The sequence below is a fragment of the Lepisma saccharinum genome, chromosome 26, assembly GCF_977018435.1.
Source record: "Lepisma saccharinum chromosome 26, izLepSacc3.1, whole genome shotgun sequence".
NCBI lineage: Eukaryota > Metazoa > Arthropoda > Insecta > Zygentoma > Lepismatidae > Lepisma > Lepisma saccharinum.
In genome coordinates, this window is record NC_139254.1 from 24,795,465 (window position 1) to 24,821,332 (window position 25,868).

The 25,868-nt window shown below is 37.9% G+C and overlaps 1 protein-coding gene across 2 annotated transcripts in view; it reads right to left on the reverse strand.

Annotated features, from left to right (window-relative positions):
- LOC145979567 (peroxisomal leader peptide-processing protease) overlaps positions 1–24,622 on the reverse strand; it is a 606,981-nt gene extending 582,359 nt beyond the window's left edge. For both annotated transcript variants that reach the window (XM_083112540.1, XM_083112539.1), the window contains exon 1: positions 24,444–24,622. The gene's annotated coding sequence lies outside the window, so the exon portion shown is untranslated. The remainder of the gene's footprint in view (positions 1–24,443) is intronic.
- Positions 24,623–25,868: the final 1,246 nt, after the last annotated feature.

Genomic DNA, 25,868 nt, shown 5'->3' on the forward strand with positions numbered 1-25,868 from the left:
CTTTTCTGCTAAGTCTAATTGTGACGATATGATGAAATTGATGAAGGAACATACTCACAAACAATGCCCATACCCAGGCTGGGATTCAAACCTGGAACCCCTGGTGTCATAGCATACTTTGCTAACCACTCTGTCACAGTGGTACTGGAGCTAAACATGCAATTGTAGAGTTGCAGTACTATGGTCCAAAGTAATGGAAAAAAAATTGAACCTGCCCCCCCCCCCCTCCAGAATCGCATTGTGGACGAAACAAGAGGACTTTCTCGGTATATGCTACAACGTGCACTTTGCAGTTTTTATGATCGGTTGGCATATTGTCAGACAGTCGACGGGAAGCAGTTGCTTTGAGGCATTCTGTAATTCAATGTCATATTTTCTTGTTCATGCTCTCTGTAATTTGCAGTGTACAGTTACCCACAGGAATACAGTAAACAATTATTTCAGACAAATCTCATTTTTTGCAGGCAAACGTAGCACACCCTATCTCTTCCACGAATGGCGATAGGTCCAAAATGAGTTCGGATTGTCCTTTGTGGGACGATTCTAGCCTAAATTGATGTTTCATACATACCCCTTTCCATTTGAAAATATTGTGTGATATCCAATATGGCGGAATCCAAGATGGTTGCCATGATGGCCACACCCCCATTCAATGCAGTTTTCACACCAATACCCACTTGCAACATGTGATTTTTTTTTTGCTTTATGTGCAAATCCAAATATTGAAAAGTGCCTCCCCAATGGTATAGTGGTAATGTCGTGGCCTTGTAATCAAGAAATCCCAAGTTCAATACCTGGTGGAGGCACATTGTGCAGTGGTTTGGATCCCACTTTAAACTGTACGTCCAGTCTCGATGATCCTATCTGTGCATAAAGTGGACTTAACAAACAAGTCAAACATTGAAAATTATACTATTAGATTCTATTTACAATAGATGTAAAACTACAGTTATGCGAGTGTGTATATATACTATGAAGATGTATTTAAAAACCTACTGAAATTTGAAGATAACTTTTGGGAAAACTATCCATTCAAAAAAGCAGTCATTTTTGCAAACTGCTTATGTCTAGCTATGAATTCCATGTTTTAAGATGTACTTTAAATTTAGATATGGTCATCTTTTTACAGTAGAGACACAAATGAAAGTTTTGAAATAAAATAAATGCAGCCAAGTAATGTATTTTCATTGATTTGGAACACTTTGGGGGAAAAAAACTATTTTCTTTCCCCAAAAAGGACGTTTTTTTCCCGACCACTTCCAACTCTATGTATTACCAACTTAAAAATATGTATCGACTTTTCAGACACTCTGTAGATATGTATGTTCAATAATTTACATGTAAACCTTTTCCTTTTTTTATACATATGAGGGGCGTTAAAGTCAAACCGGGACTTTTAATTTTATACAGGCATAACAATGTATGCTCGCGTGACAGTACTACATCTAGTTTGTCCAAGTGTGGCACACATGCAGTGGCATGTCCGAAGGGAAGGGGGGGGGGGTTGGTGGGGGTTAAAAACCTCCCCATTGGTTTCGTCATTTAAAAAAATTCAAAGCAAAAGTGAAATAAATTTTATTTCATAAATGTGTTTGAGTACCAAATCGCCAATATTGTAAAATGTTTACATTTGGCAATGAGAAATGTATTTGCTTCTTCAATTACTTTTGATAATATTGGAGTTGAGTGACAGCAATGCACAGGCATTCATTCATTCCTTAGTTACTGAAAAGGAAGGAGAATTTCCTTCTCAATATGGTCAAGGAAAGAACCGTAACCCTTGGAATGCGAACTGAAGGAATCCTTCCTCCCCTTTCTTTCACCCAGGATGACCCTCTTAGGAGAATGGCCCTCCCTTTCCTGTTACGACAGTGCTGCTAACTTCCCTTATCTTTCTTTTCCCTTCTTATACCATTTATGCCAGCAGAGCAAAGTTCTGTGATATTTGAATCACTACAATTAGTAGGCAAACTAAGTCAAAATCTTATCTCGCACCTGGATGCATATTTATTTCAAAATATCAGTAATTATAATAATAATCATAATTGTTGCAGGTGTAGCGAAGCATGGTTTTACGAAGGAGGCAAGCGATGTTTTGTACAATAGCATGCAGGGAGTAAGGGAGGGGGTGAGGGATGCGTTATATAGCCCAACTGGCCCAGTCAGTTTCATAAACAAAATAAAAACAATTAATATGCCAAAATATTATACGATTTACTCTTGTGCTCTTTACAAATAAGATATTTTTTCTAATCCAATTTCCAGCCTTCAGTTTATTGAATTTTATTGTAAAATTTGTGAAAGATCTCACTTGAATTTCTGCGTAAATAATTTAGCTGTTGCCAACACTACTGGTTGCTGTCAACACTGGTGACGTAATCTGAGCTGGACCAAGCTGGATGCATGGTTCAGACATTCCACTTCCCGGAACCACAAACACTCGCCCCGTATCTTTGTCCCAAGTCCTGGTGTTCACTGGGGTTGTAGCGAGTTGCAGTCTGCAAGGTAGCAAGTTGAAGTGGCCGTGTGGTGTGTTATGTTTGTGCGTGTGTAATAGATTTTTGACGTGGAACTAAAGATGGATAGAGAAAAGAGGAGAAATACATTATTAGATTATTTCCAAAAGAAACAAAAAATGGAAGTTGAAGCTTCACCTTCCACAAATAGAACCTCAGAAAAGGTCGATTTAAGTTCAGAGGAATTCCATCCGAATTGCGAGAGTGAAACGTGCGAACTTTCAGACTCTGATATTCAACAAGAAGGCATAACAGAAGATATTGGAAACCTTGTTGCAAAATTATGTCAAGGAACTGTCGAGGTAAGTGACGTTCATTATTTGATAGCAGATATATCCATAGGTGGATTTAGAATTGTTTTTCTGGGAGGGCACAGCATGTGCTGTAAGGATACAAATATGTGTGTGCAGGGGAGGGGGGGGGTGCCCGCATGTGTATGTCTAGAAGATGTGTGTAGGATGCCACCCTATATCACCAATAAACTTTCACAGGGCGAGACAACATGAAGATGAACAAGTTTCTTCAATGATTTCAGGGGCCTCACCGATGGTAGTGTAATCAAAGAGGTCCTGGGTTTGATCCCCTGTGAAGGTGCATTGCACAGTGATACGTATCCCGATTTAAACTTTAAGTCCAGTCCCGATTAACGTATCGGAATATAAAATGAATTTTAAAACAATTTACTTTTTGTTTTGTTCACGAACCCTCGGAATATGATATTACCTATCCTATAGATCCACCAAGGCATTTGAAACCCTGGCATCGGAGCAGTGGCACTAGTGTCGCTAGTTAAAGTCACGGGTAAGCCTGTGGTTCACGTATTTTCCAAGGTCCCAGAAAGCTTGGTGCTACTATATATGTATGCAACCACATTATAAAATCACGGTTGCCATGGACAATTTTATTATTTTGTAGGAAAGGGATAAAATTTGTATTACGACACGGGATAGACTAGGTAGGCATCCTATGAACGGTAAATATCCCTTACAAATCTTCTGAATATTTCTCTTGTACAAACGCAACAAATACAATAAATAATATGTGTGTGCAGTAATAAATTCATTTTCTGAAAGCACCTTTTCTGGCATCAGTTGTCGAAGTAGGGGATGCTGCCTCCAGTTAAGAAAGTTTCACAAAGCATACCCCCAATTAGAATAATTTGCATATTGAGCATCCTCCACCTACTGCATTATCTCCATGTTGATCCATACAAGGATGTAAGCACCCCCTCGTATCTCCAAAATCGATCAATCAAACATCCCCTCCCTTTTCGGCTAGGAACTTCCATTTCGAGCACTGTCTGGCAAGATTTTGTCGGGCTCAGTGACAGATCCTGCAGTGCGGTGCTGGGCTTCGGAGGGGGGGGGGAGTGGCCATTTCAACAGTTGGTTTCGCAGTTCCATAATGTTAACAACATACAAAATTCCTCTCCATAGACCTAATATGAAAATGAATATGACACATTAATGACACTGTAGTAGAAATTGTTAATTACTGAAGGGGTTCATATTTGTTTGTCGACCGTCAAACAAATGTTTTGACCAATAATATAATAATACAATGTCAAAAATGTACACAATATTTAGCAAAATCATCTCCACAGCAAGTACAATGTTGATTGAATTGATGTTTTAAGTCCACTTTATGCACAGTAAGGCTAATCGGGACTGGACCTAAAGATTAAAGTGAGATTCGAACCACTATGAGCCTCCACTGGGTATCGAACCTGGGACACCTTGATTACAAGGCGACGACGCTCCCACTCAAATGGAAATGTGGTATCGTCATCTTCCAGCAATGCAAACACGTCCAGTAAATGCTCTTGAAGCAATTGATATGTGCAGTGAAGTAATATTTTCCTGGGTAAACACACGTTTGCGCATATTATGTACAATCCCGGTAACAACAACATCAAATTAGAAATCATTCTCAACTTTGAGGCGGTTGAAGACCTATGTTCGAAATACCATTTGCGAAGAAAGATTAAATGGGTTAGCTGCTCTGAACATTCACTGGGTTATAAAAGTTACTTGTGACGACATATTGTCAGAACTCGCACAGAAACCTCGATGCCTAACTAACTAACTGTCTAGCCTTCTTAAACCCGAAGGTTCATGGCTGCAGCAACAGGCCTTCCATCTAGCCCTATCTTGAGCAAGATCTATATACTCTTTTCCATCCCTACCGATTTCCTTTAGGTCTATCTCAACGTTGTCCCTCCATCTTCGTCTTGGTCTTCCTACAGGTCTCTTACCATCAGGTTTCCCAACAAGAATCCTGTAAACTCCTCTTTCCTCTCCCATTCGTGCCACATGGCCTGCCCACCTAAGTCTTCTTGATTTAATTATTCTAATAATATCTGGACATTAATACAAATTATGTAGTTCTAAATTATGTAACTTTCTCCACTCACCTGTCTCCTCATCCCTTTTAGGTCCAAATATTTTCCTAAGGATCTATTTTCAAATACTCTCAATTTATGTTCCTCTTTCAATGTAACTGACCAAGTTTCACACCCATATAATACTACAGGAAAAATTACTGTTTTGTATATTTTAACTTTTAGTTTCTTAGATATTAAACGAGAAGACAAACGTTTATGAAGAGAGAAGTAACATGCATTTCCTGAATTAAGCCTACTTTTTATTACCTCTTTAATATAATTTTCACATGTTAATATTACTCCTAAGTATTTGAATTTGGAAACTGGTTCAAACATATGTACACGATGCCTAAATTTCACAATTTAAATTGTTGAACTGTGGTACCTTATTTATTACTGTCTTTAAGACATCAAGTAGTGTGTCGCCCCTGTCAACACATGATTTTTCAAGCAAAAAACTATTCAATCTGTATTATATTAATCTATGTTGGAATCTTTTCTTTAAAAATGTGTTATTGTTAATGTTACAATGGGTAATGAATTGTTTAACTTAAATGTTGAAACTATAGAAATATTAAACAACTATGTAATAACCATGGTAAATTGTAAACAACAATATGATATAAAAGAGCTAGACTTTTGTGAGTCTGCGGGACATTCTCCTGGTTGCCGAAAGGTTGATGGTTCAGGGGACGTTGGGGAATATCTTGCTTCAATCTTCGGATTGGCTGGAGTACTTGTACTCCATTTTGGCGGATATTCACAAACCCAACTCTGAATAAGGTGTTCTCCTGCATCATCAAAAGACCAGGGTTATAAACTTCGGTATAACTAATAGGTTCAGGCCTACAAGTTATACCGGGTGAATTGTCTGTTTGGAAAAGTGTTTGTATAACATCGAAAGTTCAAATAAATCTTCGAGTAAAAGATCTTAAGGATCTTTCATTTCAACTTGCATAGGTGATAATTAAAAATAAATCCTGCACCACAGACCTCGCAAGGGCTTCGTCCTACTAACCCTTAGAAGCCATTGAGAAGTCCGATAAAAGGGTTGTAACCGGATTAACATAAAGCCCTAAAGGCAGAAGGTGCGTGTCAGTGATTTTTGGCGACCGTGACCAGGACCATCAAAGCAACCACCTGTGGATCTTCGTGGCCCAGCAGAAGAAGAAGAAGCCTGTTCCAGAAACAGAAGAAGCCTGTTCCAGAAACGGAAGCAGAAGCCTATTCCAGAAACAGAAGAAGCAAAGATGATAGGTTCCCAGAGACCTTTGACCAGGCAGCAAAAGGAGAGGCTCGTTTGCTGTACGAGCGAAGAAAAGAAGGAGGAAACCTTATTACCATGCTCCGGCTGCAACAGATACGTTCATGAAAGCTGCGCACATAAAACCCCAGGATCTGACGTAGCAGCGGAGGTAGACGTTAAATGTAGACAGTGCGTGGAAAGACAAGTTACGCCAACCCCAACAGATGATAGTTGGAGGGAAATGATGATCTCCTTTATGACTGATTTTAAGAAAGAGAAAGAAGCAGAAAAAGAGCAAAGATTAAAAGAAAAAGAAGCAGAAAAAGAGCAAAGATTAAAAGAAAAAGAAGAAGAAAAAGAGCAAAGATTAAAGGACAAGGAAGAAAATGACCAAAAGTTCGCACGTTTGGTTGAAACCTTGGGTGAAAGAGATGCTGAACAGAAAGCAGAAAGAGAAATGAGTGACCAAAAGTTCGCACGTTTGGTTGAAACCTTGGGTGAAAGAGATGCTGAACAGAAAGCAGAAAGAGAAATGAGTGACCAAAAGTTTGCACGTTTGGTTGAAACCTTGGGTGAAAGAGATGCTGAACAGAAAGCAGAAAGAGAAAGAGAACGAGAAATGAGTGACCAAAAGTTCGCACGTTTGATTGAAACCTTGGGTGAAAGAGAGGCTGAACAGAAAGCAGAAAGAGAAAGGGAACGAGAAACGAGTAAGAAAATGTTTGAAGATTTTAAAATAAATTTAGGAAAAGAAATATCCGAAGCGATAGCTGAAATCAGAAAAGAGAGAGACGAAAAATATGAAGAACTAGTGGAAAGAAGGAGAGAAGATCGGCAGATAGATGATGACCGATATAAACAGCTACAAGAGAGTTTGAACCAAGAAATGACTGAGCTGAAGGAAAGTCAGAAGGAAATATCCGTAAATTTGGAAGGTGAAATAAGAAAAACGAATGAGGTCCAAACACAACAAGTGGAAATTATAAAAACGTTAAACTCAAAGTTGGAGACCTTGCAGCTAGGCAGGGAGAATAGGAATGAAGAGATGGAAACTCTGCCGAAGAAAATATGTGTACGAACCTCTTGCTCCTCTAATTCTTCCAGTTCCGAATCTCCCGAACATTCTGAGCCATGCCAAAGAAAGAAACGAAAAAGGAGTGGCGGAATGAAACAAACTAGAGACTACGCTACGGAAAAAATGGTAGAAGATAATTCCTACTTAAACCATTCATCCAATCGGATTCTCCGAATGTCTGACGTCAATTCCCTCACCAAATTTAATGGAGAAATAAATTCAGTATCTGCTGAGAGGTACCTGGAAGAGATAAATACTTATATGGATTTAATGAAAATGCCCATGATGTATCGACTAAAAGTCCTTCCTTCGCTAATGGTGGGTAAAGCCAAGGCTTGGTTTATGGCAAACGAAAAAAGATGGAAAACTTTTGAACATTTCCGCTCTGCTTTTAGGAAGCAATACGCATCACCTGAAGCAAAACAAAGGGAAATGAATACCCTGAGGAATAAACATTATAGCAAAGGTGCAGGGTTATCATTGGAAGAATATTGCTGGGAGGTATATGCAGCATACTGCAATCTGACGGAAACCATCAACCAATCAGAAGTATTGAACTTAATCATTGGCCAATTACCTTCACGAGTGCGACAACTGGTACTAACTCGAGATCCCGCCAACATAGACCAACTCACGAATTTCCTGGGAAAGTTTGAAGCGTCTGAACAAATGGAAGGATGGAAAGCCGATCACCAACGAAGTGATGAACGAAGAAATCCTCAACCTCGAATAAGGAATCTAGAGCTATCCCGGAGGAATGGAGGAGAAGAAGATAAGAGGCCCACACCGATCAACCAAAGGTTTAATGGAAATCTAAGATTCCAAAGGAAGGATTCCTATAGAAGGACATTCTGGAATAAGAACCAGAATCAAAAAAACTGGAACCAGTCTCGTAAGAAAGAGTGTGGAATACAGACTGACGAAATTCCAGAAGACTGTGCTTTGAACCCTAGAGCACCTGTGTGGGAAATTCCTTCCACTATTAAAGCACCTTCTTGGGAAATCCCCTCTACCAGTCGAGCAAATTTAAACCAGAGGTCGTTGTAGATGAAGCTCTCCCTTCTACAACGCAACACAATCTTGATGTTTGTGAGAGCGAAGAGGATAAATTTATTACCAATGAGAATTTAGATGTTTTGTATCTAGAGCTAAATTCTTGTCCAAATTCTAAAGAGGAGAAATTGTTTAATGTTTTCGAAGTAACTGGGAATTGCAGCAAGAAGCCAGAAATTCAAATAGAAGTTTTGGGATTAAAAATAAGATGTACTTTGGATACAGGAAGTGAATGCACAGTCATGAATTATAATGTTTGGGTAAAGCTCCGAGAGAGATTACCAGGCTTGAAACTGCAAAGATGTCCAGGAATAAGGTTAAAGGATTTTGTTGGACATGAGAGGTCCCGTATTGTAGGATGCCGAACCATTCTTTTTGAAATTGCAGGACACACTTTTGAAGATCAAGTCTACGTAGTGAAGAATTTAGAGGCAGATTTGTTATTTGGATATCCCTTCTTCAAAAGATATAGAGTCAATTTGGATGCAGGTGCCAATAAATTATATTTAACGGTGAAGGGACAAGTCGTTGAAGAAAGTTTGATTCCAGATGACCAAGAAGATAGTTTTGAAGCAATTAATGGTAAGACTTCGCGTGTTAAACTATCGATGGCGGAAAGGGAATCGCATTCAGACAATAGGTCCGCTGCCGAGGAAGATATAAGAAAGAAGGCTTTCGCTCCAGGGTTGCTGAATCAAGAAGATGAGGAGAAACTACACTGCCCATTATTTTCTGACAAACAGGGACTTGTAAATACTTCAATCTGCAAGATAAGTGCAGAACAACCTGTATTTCCTTTACAAAATCCATCTACCATTCCAAAAGAGGAGAATCTAGAAGAAGACGTAAGTGGATGGAAGACCTGGCTAATTGACGTCAAGAAGTTTTACGAAGGAGTGTGTTAAACAAGATGTAAAGCCATTTCCTGTTTTCTCCAGAAGCTACATGCAAATGAAGAATGAAGTCCAAGAAGACGATCCCAAATGAAACATCGCCTCACATCATGAAGAAGAAGAAGTGAAAGAAAAATGAAAATATACAAAAAGGGAGAAAAAGTTATAAAACAAAATTAAATAACGTTCACTTATATTTAATTTTATTTTCTTGTGGGGGAACGCTATGTGTCGCCCCTGTCAACACATGATTTTTCAAGCAAAAAACTATTCAATCTGTATTATATTAATCTATGTTGGAATCTTTTCTTTAAAAATGTGTTATTGTTAATGTTACAATGGGTAATGAATTGTTTAACTTAAATGTTGAAACTATAGAAATATTAAACAACTATGTAATAACCATGGTAAATTGTAAACAACAATATGATATAAAAGAGCTAGACTTTTGTGAGTCTGCGGGACATTCTCCTGGTTGCCGAAAGGTTGATGGTTCAGGGGACGTTGGGGAATATCTTGCTTCAATCTTCGGATTGGCTGGAGTACTTGTACTCCATTTTGGCGGATATTCACAAACCCAACTCTGAATAAGGTGTTCTCCTGCATCATCAAAAGACCAGGGTTATAAACTTCGGTATAACTAATAGGTTCAGGCCTACAAGTTATACCGGGTGAATTGTCTGTTTGGAAAAGTGTTTGTATAACATCGAAAGTTCAAATAAATCTTCGAGTAAAAGATCTTAAGGATCTTTCATTTCAACTTGCATAGGTGATAATTAAAAATAAATCCTGCACCACAGACCTCGCAAGGGCTTGGTCCTACTAACCCTTAGAAGCCATTGAGAAGTCCGATAAAAGGGTTGTAACCGGATTAACATAAAGCCCTAAAAGCAGAAGGTGCGTGTCAGTAGTCTTAATCTCTTTAATGTTGTTACCATGTTGAGTTTACATATCTTTTGTTTAAAAATTATATTTGAGCAATTAAATATAAAATATTAATAATTGAAAATATTCAAGCAGGTGCTTTTATATGATGCTTTTCTTCTTATCACAAGTGTGACTTAAAAAATAAAAACATGAAGCATTATTAACAAATACATTGATTGTGTTCATTGGGGTAAAACCAAAGTATATTAATTATCAAATTTATTACAAGAAATTTGACCTCATCTGGAAAATGTGTTGGATTCATAACCACCCCTTACGAAAATCCTGGGCATGGGCCTGCACACATGTCGCAGGCCAGTTCAAAGACCATTAATTGCTTAATTTAAAAAAAATGAGTTTCACACCTAATGTAAACCAAGCCTGTACTGGTTACCAGAACAGACTTGGTAATAAATTAGAAAAAAGTATTGTAACATCATTCTGTAACCATATTAATAGTTAATAAATAAAAAATAGACAGGGCAACTGTACAACTTCCGCAGAATAGAACAAATTAAGGCATCAGGACAATAAGTACACACCCCTGAATGTATGTGTGTGTGTGTGTGTGTGTGTGTGTGTGTGTGTGTGTGTGTGGAGAATGGGCACAACTAGGGGGTTCTTCCCCTTTATCTTTTTTGTTAATCAAGATGGCAGACAACAAGGTTTGTGCGTGCATGGAACAGCATGTTGTGATGAAGTTTCTTGTGAACGAATGTGTAAAATCTGGCAAGATCTACAGAAGACTTCAAGTTCAGTATGTCGATGAGATGCTCAGCTACAGTAAGATGTTTGAATGGTGTAAAAGATTCAAAGATGGCCGTACATCCATCAGTGACGATTGTGGTTGTGGTGGCTCCCAGCCCACAGCAGTCATTCCTGTGAACATTCAGCACATGGAACACCTGATCCTGGATTGTGCCTGTTGTGAAATTGCACAAGAGATTAATCTTCCAGTGGGAACGGTGAATACAATCATTCACGAACATTTGCATTTTCGAAAAGTTAGCGCATGTTGGGTACCGAGACAGCTTTCCACTTCTGACCGGCACAGAAGAGTTGAAGTGTGCACTGAGTTGAAGGAGTGTTTTGACAGGAAAGGCTAGATATTTTCCTGGTCACATCATTACATGTGATGCAACCTGGGTAGTGATGCAACCTGGGTACATCATTTCAATTTGGAATCAAAACAAGCATCAAAGCAGTGGAAGCATGCTGACTCACCACTAGCAAAAAATATTTCAGCACTGATGACGAAGTGAAGCAGGATGTCCTTGGATGATTCAGGAGTACTGACAAATCCTTCTATGCCGAAGGTTTCCAGGCATTTGTTAAACACTGGGATAAGTGTACAAATGTAGCAGGGGAGTAAGTCTAAAAATAAATGTAGTTTCCACTCCTTGAAATGTATACCCTTTATTATATATCTGTATTGTATTAATCTCTCAGACAAGAGTCTGTTGTAAGAATGGCCCTTGAGGCTGAAACATGCCCATTCTAATAAAGATGATTTTTTATTATTATTATTTCCTAAAATTACATGTATTGACAATATACAAGCATAAGTTGCATAAATGCATAGCAGTAAGGATACTTTTTCTTCTATTCTTAATCGTTCTTGCTGGATTTCTAACACCCATAATGAATCACCATATAATTCCAAGCACAATCTATCTTTTCACTGCTGACAACACTTCATCTCTGAGAAGACCAAATCCGTAAGTCCACATTACAAAGTTTTCCAGCATGTATGTATTGTAGAATTATTTCTTGAAGTTTACAGTTGTTGCAAGCATATAAACACAATTTTTGTTGCACTGTTTCATGCTTCTAACACCTGTCAACTACAAGAAAAATAATTGAGGATTTCAAAGTAGTAACAATGACCACAATGCTATGTAGAGGTAAAGTTAATAACCACAAGTCAAATTATATGCATAAACTTTTGATTCATGGTGCATAATAATAATAACATTTTATTGTCATTAAGCTTGTACATCAATAGGCAACATCAAAAGCAACATACATGTGAAATATACAGGGTGGCTCAATAAGTCACTTAACACCCTCAGTACAAGGCCACTGCGGCATGGAATTTGAAATTGGCGATGACAAATCGTTATCTGGCCAAGGAGGAACCACATTGACGCCACCCACATGGTCGGCGGCCATCTTGATGTCCACCATCTTGAATTCAACTTCAGAATTTTAAATGGGAAGGGGGTCGTGCGACATATCAAAATGGGCTAGAATTTCACGAGAAATGCAATGGTGAAGGTTTTTTCGACGTATCTTTAACCAGTAAAAAGTTATGACTGAATTCTTGTACCAATTTGCTCCTTTTCGAGGTGTTAGAAAAATGCCTTAAAATTTGTTTAGCGCTTCGGTAATGCATCAAGATCAAAGTGGCGTCTATGGAGAGACGTTCGCATGCCATTGCACACGATTTTAATCGGATACATCCATGAAGAGCTGCGCATTATGAATGGTTGTCGCGAACAATTTACAGTGTGACGCTTCCATTGAATTAAAAGTCCTTCACAGTGACAAGGCTAATGTTTATGTTCATGAGGAAGTTTATAAACAGAATATGTGACCCTTGTCATCTGATAACTAACTTTGGACAAAAACTGGTTCATAACGTTCCCATAAGTGTTCTGGTGTTCTTCCCTATTGAAAAAACTCTGTAAAAAGTACCTTCTTCCATAAGCAAGGATGAAAAAAACTGTTTATTTAACAAATCCAAGTAGCCCTAAGCATTTAAGGTTCCGTTGATGGAAAATTGACTAACCAATCGTGTTCCACACAGCACGCCACACCATTAACTTACCAACACTAACCATTCAGCTTTGATCTGTCGAAAATGGGTTATCAGATAAAAATCATCGAATATTCTGTTTATGAACTTCCTTATGGACATAAACATTAGCCTTGTCACTGTGAAGGACTTTTAATTCAATGGAAGCGTCACACTGTAAATTGTTCACGACAACCATTCATAATGAGCAGCTCTTCATGGATGTATCCGATTAAAATCGTGTGAAATGGCATGCGAACGTCTCTCCCTAGACGTCACTTTGATCTCGATGCATTACCGATGCGCTAAACAAATTTTAAGGCATTCTTCTAACACCTCGAAAAGGAGCAAATTGGTACAAGAATTCAGTCATAACTTTTTACTGGTTAAAGATACGTCGAAAAAAACCTTCACCATTGCATTTCTCGTGAAATTCTAGCCCATTTTGATATGTCGCACGACCCCCCTTCCCATTTAAAATTCTGAAGTTGAATTCAAGATGGCGGACATCAAGATGGCCGCCGACCCTGTGGGTGGCGTCAATGTGGTTCCCCCTTGGCCAGATAACGATTGGTCATCGCCAATTTCAAATTCCATGCCGCAGTGGCCTTGTACTGAGGGTGTTAAGTGACTTATTGAGCCACCCTGTATTATAAAATAATATAAAATTATAACCCCCTTTATGTTTAAGTTGCACAAAAATGCAATATTTTTAATTTCAAGAAATTCTTGAGTTCAGTACAATGGTGTAGCAACTAACCAGGCATACAGTTTATGTTTAAATAGATTCATAAGCATATTTGTCACATCAAGAGGTAGCTTATTAAATAGTCTTAATCCTAGAGCTTCATAACTATTCAGGGATTTTGATAGTCTATGATAGGGTATATTTATATGCCTGCTGTTTCTTGCAGTATAGGAATGTACATCTTGTCTACTTTGTAGTTGTGGCAAATTTTTCTTTACATACGAGGGTCACTATTTATATTTTGAGCCTAACAATGAAAAAACAGGAATTTGGCATTGAAAACTGCTTTATTGTTTTTAGAAGTATTCTTCTTTATGGTCAATACACTTTTGCATTCGTTCGAACCATTTGTCAAAGCAGTTTTTCCAATCTTCTTGAGACCCCTCCATAATATGGTTTTTGAACGCATCAACGGCGTCTTCCGCCGACGAAAATCGTTGTCCACACAATTTATTCTTGACATTCGGGAACAAGAAGAAGTCATTGGGTGACAAATCAGGACTGTATGGTGGATGACCCATCAATTCGATTTTTTGACTGTTCATAAAGTCGGTTGTTAGACGAGATGTGTGACAGCTGGCATGTCTTGATGAAGAATGATCCGACGGCGTTTGTTTGTTTTCCGAACAACTTTTGTTGGATCGGGTTCATCTTGAAACACCCATACAGTCGACTGCTGTTTACGTTCCGGCTCATATGCATATATCCATGATTCATCACCTGTTACAATCTTATATACGTCTTTTGAAGCACCACGATTGTATTTATTGAGCATTTGTTTGCACCAATTGATGCGAGCATCTTTTTCAGTTTTTGTCAAATTGTGTGGGATCCAACGAGAACATACCTTTCTCACAGCTAAATGATCATGTAATATTTTATATATGCTGGTGGAACTAATGCCTATGGTTGCCTCAATCTCACAGTATGTCACATGACGATCTTGCAGTATTAGGTTTGGCACAGCATCAATGTTTTCTTGAACAACAACTGATTTTGGACGACCTTCGCGAATCTCGTCGGTGAGCGAATGGCGGCCACGATTAAATTCGTTATACCAGCGTTTCACAGTGGCAAAGGATGGGGCTTCATCGCCAAATGTGGAAGTAAGTTGATCGATGCACTCTTGTCTTGATAATCCACGTCAAAAATCGTAAAAAATCATCGCACGAAAATGTTCACCAGTTAATTCCATTTTATTGTTGTCGCGCAATCTCCAACACAACATAAACAACACATATGAAGCTATTGACAAAACATTTGAAGTACGTTATGGTCAATAATGCCAGACGATTCCGTGCAAACGTCAAATCGCGCCTAACTTCAATCAGTGTTGCCAAGGCTCAAAATATAAGTAGTGACCCTCGTACAACAGCACAGTGTAAATATATAGATTTATCACAGTCATAAACTTGAACGTAATGAGAAGTGGTTTACAATAAAGTAACTTGTGTGAGTTTGTAATTATTCTCATGGCTTTTTTCTGCAGTATTAAAATTTCTTGTACATAACTGCAGTTCCCCCAAAGTAAAATTCCATATGAAATAATGCTTTGAAATAAAGGAAAGTAAGCTGATCTTACGTAATCTTCAGGTACATGACTGTTTAGATTCCTTAACAAATATATAACCCTGGAGAGCTTGGCAGTTATGTATTTAATACGTGGCTCCCATGATAATTTATTATCAATGACAATACCTAGAAATTTCACATTGTCTGAGCTATTATCGATCAAGATGTCTCTAAGACTGAAAAACATATGCTGGGTTTTACTTTCATTCAGCAAAAAACCATTAGCTCTGAACAATAAAGAAGATTGATTCAGGGTATTATCAGTTATGGCTTGAAGATTGTTAAAGTCAGAGCTGGCATTAAAGGAGGTAGTATCATCTGCATATATACGATGCACGTTTTTTTGAAGCTATATCGGGTGGAGCTACGGAGAGCATGTCATTGGCGACCAGCCAATAGCAGGAGTGCAACGTTGTACAGTAAAGAAACTGCGGCGCGCAAGTTAGACGCCGTGTTCTGTATTTTTCTTGTGCGCAAGAAGTTTTCATAAAACTCGCCACTTTAAAGTTCATCATAAGATGGGGCACGAAATTTTGAACCTGACTGTCCAAGTCCCATGAATTTCCGTCTCCTACAGCCAGAGTTATCGTTTCTTGAAGAAACACAGGGGAAAAAACATCTCTCTACACACACACAATGACCCTTTCGTTTTCCTTTCGTGTTCCGTCTGTATTTTTCGTTGTCACCGTGTTGATCCCGTTGAGTTGTGTCTTGGTAAAGCTATGGGTGTCAAATTCGGTTGAATATGTACAATGGCCCTTCATTGTCATGGGCTTTCAGGAACATTGCGGGTCTGAGTCACTTTCAGTTCAGCGTTTTCGTAACAAGGACGGTGTAAGATAATTTTACTTGTAGGCCACGAAGAACAGTTGTGAGAGGATTCAATACAGCTCTTATTGATTTATTTTACTTCGCTTTTCTGCCACTTATGGCTAATCGCGAAGATGGGTGATGATATGATAAAACTGATGAAGGGATACTTACAAACACCTATTCCCGGGCCAAAATTCGAACACCTGGAGTCGTAGCACGCTGTGCAATACAGCCCTTATGTTCGATAGTTGTGCAAGAGCATGTGTTCCATGAGTATTTAATAATGTCGCGCCGGCCCCCTTGGTGGAGGGGTTAGCATGTCACGTTACGATGCTAGGGGTCCCGGATTTGAAACCCGACCTGGACATAGATGTTTATGAATGTTCATTCATCAATTTCATTACATCATCACTCATTCCCATCTTCGCAATTAGCCAAAAGTGACAGAAAAGCGAATTAAAAAAAATTAAAAAAAATCAAATTATTAATGTCGCTCTCGAAACCTAGTACTAGTAGTACAGGCAGCAAGGGTAAAATATTACGTTCACAAGACAGAAATCTTATTTTTGAAGCAGTGGCAGCGAATTGGGTTAAAAAACCGGGGCAGGGGGGGGGGGGGGGCACAGTGCCAGAATACGGAGGGCAAAGAAAATATATTTCCCTTTGTAGATAAGGTTTAGCATAGTGCGGGCACCAAAGTGGCGAGAAGTAGGGGGACAACTGACCCCCTCGCCGCCACTGTTTTGAAATGTATTCTTACTTCAAGGAATTGGCATCGGAAGAAGTGTGTGCTGAAATAGTCGAGAACTTACGGCTAAAGCGTGTGGTGTATGGTGCATACTGTTTTGCGTATTATAAAGCAGGTTAAAGAATCTACCACAGAAATCGGTGAACCCCTATTCAAATCTCCTGGGGAAACATGCCAGAAATCAGAAACGAGAGCGATGATGATGGCCTTGCAGTTCCTCTACAATACATAAAAAAACCTTCAAACTTCTTTCAGGTAAGAGTTTCTCTTATATGCTGCAGTGCTATGATATGATACAATCCTGTGTAGAATTCTTTACTATATATTTCATTGTACTCCTATATCACGTGCATACATTATATATAAAAAAGTTGAATATTGGACACAACAAATTCTTTGTGTTTCTCTTCCGCTAGCAGTTGCTTTGGCAACAGCACTGGCTGCGTATTGGCTGAACTCATGTTCCTTCTAAAAGCATACGCCGTATAGTATTGTGTGAGCACTGACGCAAAATGGTAAATTATTCATCATGAGAGCAAACAATAAAAATCCAAGAACCGAACCTTGAGGTACACTACACTGCATTTGACCTCTCCATTCCTATGCAGACAATTTGTTTACGGTTCTGAAGGCATGAATGAAATAATTTAAGATCTGTACCACCAATGCCATAGTATTTCATCTTTAAAAGTGAAGTGTGTTCTACACATTCAAAAGCCCTGCTCAGGTCACAGAAAGAGGCCTGAGCGAAGTCCTTAGTTTTGAAAGCCTTAAGTACAATTGACTAAAGAGTTCATGGCATCAACTGTTGACTTACCCTTCCTGAAACCAAACTTGATTTGCAATTTAAGTTATTATGGTCCAAGTAATTGCATAATTGATTCTAAAACTTTTGAAAACACTGGAGTTGGTGAGATGGGACGGTAGCTGGCTAAACAATTTTTCTCACCTTTTTTATAAATTGGTACAACCCTTGATAATTTCAATACATTTGGAAAAGTTCCTTCCCTAAGATATATACTTATACAAAAGGTCAGTGGAAGAATTATACAATCTATGATTTCACAAGATTACTGGATAAATCATAGATATCTACACTATCTGATGGTTTCAGCTTTTTCACACGTCTCAATGTAACCAGTATACTCGTGAACATGATTGAAAATGTATCTTTTATCCTGAAATATCTGAGGTATCTGGAGAATGGGCAGTATCATTAAAGATTGATAGGTCAAAGAATTTGTGGTCACTGTTGATGCTTCAGTAAATATTTTAAGCACATCATGTTGACCTGAAATTTTCATATTTCAAGTTCACAGCACAGGAGAAACACTTTTGGAAATTACGATTCTATTCACTTTGTTCTCCTTTGTTGTGTGACCAATAACTTCTCATTTGCTAAGTTTCAGCACTTGTGCATATTAGACAAGTTTGTGTCTAAACTCGATGGCATAACCAGGGGGTGGAGGAAAAAAGCTGGTTGAAATTATACCCTCCTGTCCTACCCACAAGATTATCAGGGGAAAAGTGATATCATGACAATATGGTAAAATATACGACTACTTATTAAAAAAAGTATTTTTATAATGATGGTGTTTTCATTTCTTCTGAAAACATGACAACTTTTTTCTGATTTTTCAAAATGGCTACTGGATTTTATATTTTTCAAATTAACTCAAAATTTTAGAATCTGGCTTCAAAACATCATTGAAGCAAATTTATGGAGCATAAATTTTTTTCATGCTTGCCTGGTAGGTGGGGCAACAGGGGCCATGCCTCCCCCTGTATGTCTACCTAAAATATATATTTCACACATATAATTCTAATATAAACTGTGTTCATTGCATCCAAAAGCTGCACAGAGTCATGGCTTATTTCTTATCTACTCACAATGTCACCATAATGTACAAAAATTATGCACTACAAACAAACATTCCATGCTCAAGTCACTACTTCCACCACCATTGTATCAGCTGTAACTATACGAAGCAAGGTTTTAGAAGCCATATCGGGCGGAGCTACGGAGAGCGTGTCCTTGGTGACCAGACAATGGCAGGAGTGCAACGTTGTACAGTTACGAAACTGCGGCATGCAAGTTAAATGCCATGTTCTGTATTTTAATTGCGCGCAAGAAGTTTTCATAAAACTTGCCCCTTTAAGGTTCATCATAAGATGGGGCACGAGTATTTGAACCTGACTGTCCACGTCCCATGAATTTCTGTCGCTTACAGCCTGATTTATCGTTTCTTGAAGAAACACAGGTAACGGCACGTCTCAACATCAACACACACACATAATAATAACCTTTTCATTTTCCTTCCGTCTGTTTTTTCGCTTCCACCGTGTTGACCCTGCTGAGTTGTTGTGTCTTGGTAAAGCTATGGGTGTTAAATTCGGCTGAATATGCACAATGACCCTTCATTGCCGTGGGAGTTCACAAACATTGCGAGTCAGTTTGAGTTCAGCGTTTTCGTAACAAGGGCGGTGTACGATAATTTTATTCTTACGCCACGAAGAACAGTTGTGAGAGGATTCAATACAGCCCTTATTGATTGATTTATTTTAATTTGCTTTTCTACAAATTACAGCTAATCGCGAAGATGAGGATGGATGATGACATGATGAAATTGATGAAGGGACACTTAAAAACACCTATGCCCAGGCCAAGAAATTGAAATGAATGGCTGATTGCAAAGAATCGTTCAGGAGTACATGCAAGGGAAAAACTGATCACCAGAAAATGCAATAAGTAATCACTAAGACTCTGAAGTATGTGTTAACAGACATAATTAGAAATCGAACTGTGTAAAGAATGCACCTTGATAAATTCAGAATTTAACAATCGGAACTTGGGGCCAAATGTTTTATGTACACATACTAGATATGGCAGAAAGTTTGAAAATAATACAGCGAGCAAACCTAACCTACTGAACGCATATAAATAGTACCTTCGTAAGCACATAGGAGAATAATCTTAATCCAATGAGCATGAAACCAGATATGCCTATCCTACTCATGTAAGCATTCTGCACAAAAAAATGCAATGAGATGTGAGGATAACTGTTTGGTATGTTCTTACACACATGCACAGAATTGATTCATCTAGAAAACGTGTATCATGATGATATCGGAACTACACAGTCCAAGTTTGGGCCCTTCACAAAATAATTCCTCAGAAGATAATATTTATGTATCTTTAAAATACACAACTTAGTTTCTCTCAGCTTCAAACTGACTTCCATATTAATTTGAAAAATTGTCACCATCTTCCTTATCATCCTGTGCAACTTGTGAACATCATTACATAATCAGAACCACTGCTATATGATGATTTTGTTTTACAAATTATCAGTTCTTGTTGAGTTAAGAGGATACGCTTTGGTGCTCTTAGTAATTTGATATTAAAAAAAACAACTCAATTTTCTGTCATTTTTGGCTAATTTTGAATATCAGGATGCGTGATAATATGATGAAGGGACATTCACAAACGCCTGTGCCAAGGCTGGGATTGAAACCTGGGAACTTCGACGGCAAGATTGAAGTTAGACTACTTAACGTGCTAGGCCACTGAGCTGGCGTTTGGAGTGTTAAGTTCGAAGCTGTTAGCATTTGCTCATTAGCTTTATGTGTGTGCACACACTGGTATTTCACACACAAAAACTGAGATATAATACATTTCAGAGGGTAAATGTCATTTTAATTTATTTTACTAGAATACATTTGTTTGTTGATTGTCTACGAAATTAATACTTTTAAAACAGGTGGAATATTTTTTTAAAAAAATCAATATTGGACAAGTATTTTTTATTATACATATTATTCATCTCATAAGCTTCAAACCCGATCGAGTCCGATCACTTATGAGTCTCGTGTTCCATCAAAATTGGTCATAGTAAGTCATGATTAGACCCCGGATTTTTATGTAATATCTAAGTACAAAATATGTAACAAAAATTGATGGAATATGTACCTAAATATGTATTATCACATGTAGTATCGAAGAATATGTAATTTTAATAATCATAGAGAATCCAAGCAATTTCAATAATTCTGCTAGCCATTTATTTTATTTGAACATATTCAACATAATCTTAAGGAAATAAGTTCTTAAAATTAAAATTTGTATAAAATTTATAAACTTAAAAAAGCACAGCAACGTGTACATATTTAAGAAACCAATTTTGTTAGCTATTAATTACTTTTCACATCGCAAATTATTGTATAATATGTAAGAATGTACGAGTTCTTTGTAACTTTGGAAACAATTTGTAAAAAAAGCATCTACAGAAAGAACAACTGAATGAAAACACCCAGCTACCTTTGTACTATTTTTGTACAAGGAAACATATTGTGTACTATTTTCAGTTGATTTTAGCTCTCGGAAATGTGTTATGGTGAAGTAAAGTATGTCTGTTATCTTAGCAATTTACTTTACGGTGAAGGAGAACACACCAAAAGCTTCACACAAGTGAATATAGCACCCAAAACGACTTCCCACAACAGCAGATATAATTTTACATAGTTAGGTTTGGTACTGATATTTATTTTTCAGCGTGTTCTTTCGCTAATTTAATGTACATACAAACAGTTTTTACTACCAAAAAGTGGCGAAAATACATTGAAATTGCAGGTTTTAACTTACGAGGGCCATTCTTTGGGATCAAATATATCTGTTATTTGTGCTTTCCTAACGCTGGAACCACTTTTACAATACATAAAACATTGAAATCTGTCGATTAAAAAAAAAAAAAATCGATGTAATTTTTGAGGGGATACAGTGAGGAAACAGCCCCAACATGACATCACATGAGCTACAAATTTTCTTCATCATGCTTCAGAGATCGAAAATATACGAAAAAGGATGAAGATAGAAAAAATTACCAAAATATATTGTTTTATGTAAAGTAAATTAGCAAATATGTAATATCCTGTCAAATATGTAAAAATGTGTAACTTAAAACTTATGCAAAATCATGCCAGTTATATAATTCGTTGACATTATCCTGTTCAAGATATGTATCTAGAAAGGAATAGAATATGTAATAACATAGAAATCTGGGCTCTTAGTCATGATACTTTTTGTAAGCAGTTTACGGTAACAGTTTAGTATATCGGAAACACATCTCTTCATTTTTACAGAAGAAACGGCCCAAGTTCCTTTTGTTTTATTGCGATTTCATCATGCTACGAATACAATTTTTACATGGTTTGGTTTCGATGTACGTTTGTTAACACATACTGCGGAGTTTTAGCAATTATTTAAGGTTTTGTTCAATATATTCTTTCGTGGTTAGGTTAGGCAGGTTAGGTTTGGTTCCCTTAGCATTAAAATAAAGTCCCTAAATGCATTCCACTACGGTTCCCATTTACTTCTACATTCATTCCCACATTTCTACCATATTTACTGTTGCTTTTCGACGGAGAATATCTTGTCCATGAGAAGTGCGTAAGGTAATTTTCAACGTTGTCTTTTTTCAACATAAAGAACTTTTTTCGAGTCCAAACAGTGCTCATTACTTTAAGGAAGGTTCAAATTTCATGTGACAATGATTTCCAAAATTCTACGATAATTAGTCTTTGTGCTAGTAGAAATCATAAATCAATCGGAACCATTACCGAAGAAACTACTTACGGAAATGAGTTTGTCTAAGGTTTGCAACATTCGTCGAGGTATTTTCTTTCATCGTGCAATATATTTGATCGGGAACAAGAGAAATATCTCACCGACGCACAATTGCCATTGTTTTAATTTGCCCTGTACATAAACCGGATGCAGCATACGTTTCATGACAGACAGACAGTCATCACAGACAGACAGTCCCTGTCAGTGTTTCAAACTCCTTTTTCTATTTTTCCTTTTGCTAGCCTAACCTCACCGAACGTAACCTAACATTATCGGAAATCGTTTGTGGGGCTATCCGTGAATGGTTCGTGGGGTTATCCATCAGCTACCCGTCCATAATGTTCAATTTCCACCGATGACGAACACGATAGTAGGTATTTTTCCATGAAGAAGGTTGGAAACACTGCATACCCACAACTTGAGTCAAGGGTAAAACTTCGATAGTGTCCCAACACCTCTCACTCGTATAATTCGTCATTTTTAACATTTGTACTTACCTATTCTGCATTGTGAAAGATTCTTCAAGGTGATATTTTGCTTTTTTCACGAAAAAAAGTTCAATTTTTGACAAAGAGTGGTATGAATGAAGAATATAGAGAATGTCTCTAATTACGCTAATATTTGGTATACTAACTAATTTTGGCCTTCTAATCACGAATCTGTTGTTAAAATGCCACGGACGCATGTAAAAATCCATGGGTAGGCCCACGAACTATGCACGGGTAGCCCCACGAACCATTTCCGGCAAGGTTAGGTTACGCAAGCATAGTTAAAATTTTGTTCATAAAACAATACTACAGGAAATACTGTGGAAATGAAGAAATCTGTCCGAAGGATAGTAAACTAGTACCAATGCTACAGAAACTCATTTCGGTAAGTAGTTTCGGAGCGATTTTACAATACAGGGAATTTCTCCATTTTGTTTGAAATTCGGCATACTCACTAATTTTGGCCCCCTAATCACGAATCTGCAGTCAAAATTTGGCGCTCACACGTGGAAATAGCAAAATAATCGAAATTAAGTTCTTATTTCCACACCCTCGATTTCCGAATTTCCCGCCGGTTCCGGGCTCCGCCCCTGGGGTAATCGACCTACCGCCCCCAACCGCTATCGCGGCCCCGCCTATATCTATAGACTCCCTGTTAAGGGCATGTTAGAAAGTGGCCGGATTCACCTGCCCCAAATAAGCGCCAAATTTATACGTGAGCGCCAAATTTTAAGTGCAGATTCGTGATTAGGAGACCCAAATTAGTAAGTAACCGAAAATTCAAACAAATTGGAGAAATTCCCTGTATTGTTAAATTATACCGTAGTTTCTTGTGTAAAAAAACCATTCACGTTAGCCCCAAAAACCATTTTTCGTAAGGTATGGAATGCTACAGAAACTCATTTCGGTAAGTAGTTTCTTGTGTAAAAAAACCATTCACGTTAGCCCCAAAAACCATTTTTCGTAAGGTATGGTTAGGCAAGCATAGTTGGGGTTGCATCATCTTAACACACAGAACATTGCACTCTCGTGCAGAAAGCAAATGGCGGGAGCAGAAACAGCGTGTAGGACAGAGATTTTCGCAGAAAACAACACGCATTCACATTAAAATGGATCAAATCTACATTCAGGAACTTCCACAACACTAAAGAAAATGATTTCCGTAAGTACTTTCTCCTGTAAATTTGAAGGAATCCGTTTCCCTCATACGATAATGTTACCAAATGAAGAAATCCGTTGGGACGCTATCGGTTTTACCAAAAATTGTGTTTGTTTTCGTGTCAAAAGCATAATGGCACCTTGAACTATGTTCCGCAATACACAATTGGTAAGTACAAACCATGCGAAACACAAAAAATCCGATTTTAATGTGTTTTCGATATACTAAACTGTTACCCAGTGTACTTTTTGAACAGCCTTTGGTGGCCTGTAATTCATACATTCATGCTCGTTCGATTTCTATCTGAAATATCCATATTCATAAATTAATTTTTTTCTGCATGCATTACGAAAATTAAGTCTTGTTACTTGAAAAAACCTCTCTAGCAGAAGGCCTACGAACCTTTATTTCTCCGTTGGAATTAACAGCATAGACTGACAGCAAAAAATATATTCTTCGCGTGCAGGCTCATAACACCATACGTTTCTTTATAATACTCACAACAGGTGCATTGTTTAAATTAATTATATATCTTAAGAGAAACAAAGAAACACTTTTCACAGACAACACTTCACTTTTCGAATCAGCAACCTCATACAAACAATGGTGCCAGCACGCATAATTGTTATATCACTGGAATGCAGTGGGAAAAGTCACTGAAAATTATCTGAGCCGGGAACGTGCCAAGCATAATGAAAAGGGATGACATTGTTGGATCCCAACAAACAAAAAAGAAGTTCGAGCAGTGACGTGCGGTGATGTCGACACTTGGGATAGCAATCAGTGGCGTGCCCAAGAGAGGTTGGTGTGGGTCATAATCCTCCTCCCCCCTTTAGGGTCTAGTATTCCTAAAAATTGAACGTCAAAGAAAGGAAAGGATTGCAAAATCAGGAAGGACTGACTACTGAAAAGAAGCACACGTTAATCCCACCCACTTTCGAAAATCCAAAACATGTTGATTTGACTATTAAGCCAGAGATCCCGGGTTCGAACCCCGACTTGGGCATGAGTGTTATTTGTGTTTGTCCCTTCATCAATTTTATCGTATCATCTTCACGATTACCCAAATGTGTAGGAAAAGCGAAGTAAAATAAACCAAATCAAACAATCAATCAATGATTTGATTTGATTTATGCTACATAGCGTCGCTGACACATTTGGTTAATCGCGAAGATGACACAATACAATTAATGAAGAGACAAACACAAATAACACCCATGCCGAGGTCGTGGTTCGAACCCGGAACTCCTGGTGTCATAGCATGCAGTGATAACTACTCCCCCGCGGCTGTTTGATTTGGTGTTTAAGTCCACATTTTCGCGATAACCAAATGTGGCAGAAAGGTGAAGTAAAATAAACCAAACCAATTAGAACGCGCGTTTTCTTGCCCAAATTAATACATCCATATTTATGACTGTTCAGCTTACCCATTTTTTATTGGAGGACAAATTATTAGTATATTTAAATAAAACACTACTAAAACGAGAGCTAGATATTTGTTATTTAATCATTATATATTCCATATTTGAGAAAAAGAGAAAAGAAACCATAACATTTTTGTTTGCACATAATACAAGTACGTTCTCATTCATATACAAATAAAACTACATCCCATATTATACGTACATACATATTGCACAACGTTTAAAAGGTTGTGTAAATACAGAGAACATAAGTACTGCAGAAAATTTTCCCCTGAGTTCTTTAGAGGGTTTACAAAGTAATCCCCTATCTGTCCTATAGGAGATAGACTGGAGGACCTGAAACCACGGGCTTTCAACCATGGGGGGGGGGGGGGGGGCAAAGGAAGTACAAGCAGAAATCTTC